Raw genomic sequence first — 7,331 nt, forward strand, 5'->3', positions numbered from 1 at the left:
AAGTGAGAGATTTTATGAGGACCAAAAATAAAGATTCGTAATATGAAGGGTAGGTTGCGGAAATTAATTAAATATTAGAAGTTGAATTGTCTTATAATAGTTTTGCTTTTAAGAAATGGGGGATTTGCGTCATATAATGAGGATTAAAGGTAAAATATTATAAGATAGGGGTACATAGCGTAAATACACATGAGTAATGTAGCTAAAAGGATTAATGCGTGATAATTAGATGATGGGATAAGGTCAGTTTAAAAATTAGATTTTTATTTGATTAAATTAATTTCACAATAAACTAACGAAATATATTTGTGGATGTTGGCCTCCCATGAGCTTTCCATGGCAATTTGAATGGCCCAACGAAACTAACGAATAAAAACAACTGAGTTGGACAGCCCATGAGCGTTACATGGCATTTTGATTGTCCCAACTAATTAACGAATTAACAATACAATATAGTTTGTCGGCCCAATGAGCGTTACATGGCGTTTTAACCGACCAAACTAAATAACGAGTAAACAAAAGAAAAATATGAGTAGTTGGAGCATCTCGTGAATCACCACGTATGATGACTCCAACAAAAAACAAAAAACAAAGTGAGAAATAGATAGTAGGAGTGCCCATGGGTTCCATGGATTTTCCACCCAACTAACCATTTAAATAACGAAACACAATAATCGGAAAAACCAAATTTAGCCACGAACCACCGTGAATTCAGTATAAAAAAACAACCTAAGGTGTCGGTCGTATGACAGTTGTGTTCCTCTTGGCCAAGAGGAACTTGTCATGCTACCTAGCCTTAAGATGAAGGAGTAAAAACAAAAGTAGAGAATTCTTAAGGAACTTCCCAAAAATAAAAAGGAAATTATAATTCAAAATATTTATGAAAAATTTTCTTTGAAGGTTGAGGAATGGTCTCAGAGTTTTGTGTGTGTGTTTGCATAACAATATAATAATAAGAATAATCATTACTTAAAAAGTTAAATAAGTAATTAATCTAGCAAGCAATTACGTAAGCTGCAACAATCAAATAGAACACATCAGGTAAACAAATAAGCACGTATGGGGTTCCTAAGTATGTTACTAAGGCACCACTAACGACCTATCTTAAACCTTCGGCTCTGATACCAATCTGTCACGTCCCAACCTACGGCAGAATTGTCGGGGCGCGAACTGATTGTCACAGCTCTCAAGGTTACTATCATGCAACATTATTTAAATGACAATATCTATTAATTAAATTATGTTTTCAAATAAATCAAATACAACAATCACATAATCCATAATCATACAACAATACATATTATATCACAAATTATCTTGATTAATTATTTCTAACTTAAATTCTTCACTAAGTCTTCACCAACTTGCATTACATTTCTACGATAACCTGCATATGCGTATAAAATAGAATTTTGTCAACAACACATGTTGAGTGAGTAAAACACCAGTTTAAGATACTACAATAATATTATATAATAAATAAAGAAAGATGCAAACCGTTCCTGTGAGATAAGCAGTTAAGCCAAAACACATACACAATCAATCAAACCATAAAGAAAGCAAACCATAAAGAAAGGGCTCAACCAATCCATATAAATGGACATTGGTTACCAAGCAAGGACTAAACCGTTTCCATAAAAATGGACATCATTGCCGAAGTAAGCATATAACGTTCAAATAAAGCAAGTAAGCAAATAGCAAGTTAAGCATAAACCGATATACACACAAGGATTAACGGTTGCGGTTTTGAATACTAGATAATAGTTAAATATATAAGATATGTATATGTCCCCAAAAAGATTTAAAATAAGTAAAAAGGGGAGTGATTACTCACCTGATCGGATGAACGAAATATAAGTGATGGTGTGAGAGAGATAAATCCTTCGGGATATACCGTCAAAGATTCCTAGTTAAATAATATTATTATTATGAATTAATTAATAATGAAATAACACACATAATAGATTTGAGATTTCGACGTGAATTAAATTATGTTGTGATTCGAATATCTTGAATTGAACGATTGATTTTCATAGTGATTATTATTTCAAAGATTAATATCATAGATTATCATTTATTTATAAGAAACATTACTTTTTATTATTTATAACAATGTCTTTGCTTACACTTGACGTGATAAATATATAATCAAGTTTAATAATTAATATTTATATAACAAAGTCTAATATAAAATATACTTATAATTACTAGAATAAATAAAGTACAATTATATAAACGTTTAAATAGATAGATGTTTAAGTAATTAATTATAATACGTAATATTAACGTTTAAATAGATATATTAAATAAATATATAAATGTAGTATGTAATATTTTAAATGAATAAGCATTTCGAACCTTTAATGAAAATCGGTTTACAGAGAGATTATAGTTAACGTATTTTTTTTATATTTATTATACCATTTATTTAAAAATAAAAACGTGTATATATATAAAGGTTAAAAAAGTACAAAGACGAGTAATCATCCAGAAAACGTCAATATAAGATGTCGGTTTCTTAAAAATAATATTAATTTATGTTTATTATCAATTATAGTTTAATTAATAAATCATTAATCAAAGAAGTAAATTAAAATGCAAAAGTGGGCTGGCCAGGGCGCCGCGCCCCTGGCCGGCTCACTGTGTTAACACGCAGACAAAGCACCAATTGAGCTAGGAAGACAGTTGTTTAATAGATGAGAACGAATGTTTATAACCAACTAGCAGTTCATCCCAAAACACTTATAAACCCTAACAATTACAATCGTTCAATCCGCGTATTGTTCAACCAATTAAGTTTAGGGTTATTGTTAATGAGATCAAAACGAGTCCGAAACATATAATTTATACCTGTTAAGATGTTGTATTGCTGTTGATTAACGAAAGGACAACGGCGACCTTAAACGAGTTCGTGATCAACATACACAGGCTGCGATAGTTTAATTGATTAAGGGGGTTTGGTTCGAGAGGTACAACCGACGGTGTGCCAAGGTTTAATTGAATTATTATCATGTCTAAGAGGTATAATACCCATATAGTTAAGACGGGTTCGAAAATATCACGATTCGTATTCAATTGATTGTGTTTTCCTTATTAATGATGTTGGTGGAGCTCGTTTAGGCAAGGTTAACAAAGATCATAAATAAATTCCATAACTTAGACGAAAATTGTGGTGCAAGATTACTAAACAGGTTTCCGGGTTTGATGTTTGGACCACGGACATGGGTTTGACATAAGGGTCAACGGGTCATACCATTTTGTTATATATTAATATATTATATTTATGGTTTAGTCCCTCTAGTTTGAAGATGGAATAAAAATGGTTTAAAGGATATATATATATATATATATATTAGAGTTAAACTTGTATATCTTTCAAAGTTTATTTTAATAATGCGAATAAATATAATAAATTATTATAAATATAATAACCAATTAAATAGAATATTAGTTAATCAATAAACGTGTTAAAATTTGCCCAACATCAAATTGGATCGGGTATTTAATAAAAATATCAATTCAAAAAGTCCGAGTTGTTACAGTTAGCATTTTATATTCCCGTCTACTCTCTTGTTATTTTTAAATGTTTATATATATGGCAATGATATACTTCAAATTAGATGTTTATTACCTAGTCATATATCTCTGACACTTATTAGTTATTTTGAGTAAATTACACAATATTTCTCTAACTATATCAATACTATATATAATGCATGAGTGAAGGACCTCTTAAATCTTAAGAGGTACAATAACCATTGCATAAATTATAATCATTAATGCAAACAATTTTGAAATTTTAAGGGTAATATAGTCTTTGCAAACATGATGATGTACGGTTAAAATGTTAAAGAAATTTTGTTTGAAAATTTCTTACAATAATGGTCCTTAAACTTAAGGGTACGTTTTGTTAACTTATTAAATAGTTATACATTTGCCCCTTATTCTAAACTAACTACCCCCACGAAGTTTTAACGATCATAACTTTTGTACATGATAATATTTTAGAAAAAGGAATTACACCATAAAAACGAGTATTTTATTCTCTTTAATTTGAGTATGGTGTTGCTATACTTTTTAAAACATGTTACGTGATTACGAGTTAAGACCGCAACGGGTCGGGTCGGGTCGGGTGGGCGTGAGTCATGTGCTAGGGCGAGTTACATGTTCACCGACAATGGTTACACGCCCGACGGCCCATTAAACGCATATTGTAGTCGGGCTACGTGCATATTATTGTGAGGTCACCGTTTACGCGTTCAATGTCGTTTATATGTGTGTAACCCGCTGCATCGTGCGGGCACAAAGCTAATATTTAATTAATTATAAAAAAGTTACATAATTAGTTTATATGTGTAAAAAATAAATGTCGTGACATTTAAAAAAAGAGTTTTAACAATGTTAGAGACGTGACTTTAACCGAGAAGAAGTTGAAACCATAGACACTAAATAAAAGACAAATTGCAACTAATGGATAGAAAGAACAAGTTTGGTCAAACAATAGGCCGGGACTATGACAATATTTAAGTCTTATTTTTTTATTACACGCTAAAATAATCCTTAGATGTCTATTTTTTTAACAATTATTTTCCCATTAAAAATTCACATGTTTACATTTTATATTCGTACTTTATAAATAAAAGATATTATCATTTAAGTTATATTAATCCTTCTAAAATTTTTATAGTATATAAAACACATATGAGGTAAAGATATTATGAAATGATATGATATGACATCATATCATATCTCTACTATATATAATACATGAGTTAGGGACCTCTTAAATTTTAAGAGGTACCTAACTCATTGCAACAAGTCTAAGTGTTGAAGCATTCATTTTTGAATTTTAAGGGTTAAAAGTGTCTTTTCATCAACACAATCATACGTAACAATTGATTGGTATTATATAATTACACTATTTACCCTTTATCTTTGCATTTTTTTTGTAAATTTAACCAGTATTTACATTTCAATCCCTTTATCTTTCTCCACATATTCCTCAAATCTATTTCTTTTACTATTTCTTGTATATCCTTGAGTATATTGTATTTTTTAAAAATGTTCAAACATACGATTTCAAAGTTCTTATTTTTATCTACAGTTTGATATAAATTTTATTTAAAACCGAGGTGCGGATTATAAAGTACAAGTTATAGTTGCATCAATTTACAAGTATTTAAAGCAGAAAAGTTTTAACTTAAATTTATCTAATTTTGGCAGTTCTAATTTTAACTTAAGTAAATATATGAATTAGTTTCAACTTTGGTCATTTATCCATCCATATAATTGGCAAGTTTATTTTTTTTTTCATTCTACTTGTTTAAATATATTATATTAAAAAAACAAACTTATCATTGCGACATGTTTATTTTTACTGACGTTTCGTTATAAATTTTTATTGACGTTTCGTTACGCGGATGATATTGTATATACATACAGGGTTGCTCACATTTAGGTATTGTGTGATGCACTTACTGACACCTGTTACACGCCTGATGCCACGTTAAACGCATACCAACGTCGGGTTACGCATGTACCGAGGTTACGAGGGTACTAACATTGGTCGCGTACACCGCTGCATCGCGCAAATACCTGGCTAGTGATATAATATATGTAATATGATATGGTGTTATTTGATATCATACCATATGATGTTATATGGTATAATATATTAGTATACAATACGAGGGTCAAGTTATTATACAAAGGGTAACAAAAATAAGAAGTGTGAGAAGCCATAAATAATTGACACGTGTCAAGTGGGGACCAAAAGAAAAAAGGTATAGAGGTAATTGTACACATTTTCACTCTCCACATGCAAGACACATGTTAATACCCCCAACATTTTAGAACGTTTATAACTTTTTCGTATGACATTTTAAAAAAAATATATATCATCATAATAACAAGCGTTTTTTTTATCTTTAATATGAGTATGATTTTTGTTATATAAAATTTAAAACAAAAATCACGTCATTGTGTCTTTTCGTTTATCATTGTGTCTTTTTTCGTCATTGTGTCTTTTCGCACACCATTGTGTCTTTTTCCGTCATTGTGTCTTTTCGCTTATCATTGTGTCTTTTTTCGTCATTGTGTCTTTTTTCGCACACCATTGTGTCTTTTTTCGTCATTGTGTCTTTTCGCACACTATTGTGTATTTTCGCTTATCATTGTGTCTTTTCGCACACCATTGTGTCTTTTCGCTTATCATTGTGTCTTTTTTCGTCATTGTGTCTTTTCGCTTATCATTGTGTCTTTTTTCGTCATTGTGTCATTTCGCACACCATTGTGTCTTTTCGCACACCATTATGTCTTTTCGCTTATCATTGTGTCTTTTTTCGTCATTGTGTCTTTTCGCACACCATTGTGTCTTTTCGCTTGTCATTGTGTCTTTTTTCGCACACCATTGTGTCTTTTCGCACACCATTGTGTCTTTTTTCGTCATTGTGTCTTTTCGCATACCATTGTGTCTTTTCGCTTATCATTGTGTCTTTTTCGTCATTGTGTCTTTTCGCACACCATTATGTCTTTTCGATTATCATTTTGTCTTTTTTCGTCATTGTGTCTTTTCGCACATCAATTTGTCATTTTATCTAATACATAAAACACAATACTTAATACATGTTACACAATAACTTGAAACGTAAAACACAATGGTGAATACGTATAACACAATGACCTAAAACGTAAGATACAATGGTGAATACGTATAACACAATGACCTAAAACGTAAGACACATTGGTGAATACGTATAACACAATGACTTGAAACGTAAAACACAATGGAAACAACATATTACACAATGACACAATGAATAACAAAAAAACACAATTAAGGAAACCCATTAATTTTTTTTTAATTTTTATATAACAATATGATACTCATATTAAAGATAAAAAAGCGCTTATTATTATGGTGAATTTTTTTTAAAAAATAATATCGTATGAAAAAGTTATGGACATTTTAAAATGAAGGGGAAATGGACATGTGCCTTGCATGTGGAGAGATAGAGTCAACAAAGATGGGTTATTACCTTCATGCCATTTTCATCAATTTTTATTTATTAAATTAATCTCAGTCATTCAAATCTAAGATCAATGGACTGGATTCCTTCTCACCCTTCTCATTTTTGTTGTCCTTTGTATTTCAACTTTACCCTACAATACGATATAATTACAATATGGTATGCTAATACGATATTATACCATACTATCCAATATGAATATATGATGAGTATGTTTGGTATGAGGTAATTAAATAAACGAAAGAATGAAATGGATAAAGGAATGTAATGAAACATAGGAATGAAATAAATCATTATTATTTT

This window comes from Bidens hawaiensis, unplaced genomic scaffold, assembly GCF_021521415.1.
Source record: "Bidens hawaiensis isolate Kalapana, Puna unplaced genomic scaffold, B.hawaiensis_p1.1 tig00028015_1, whole genome shotgun sequence".
Taxonomy (NCBI): Eukaryota; Viridiplantae; Streptophyta; class Magnoliopsida; order Asterales; family Asteraceae; genus Bidens; species Bidens hawaiensis.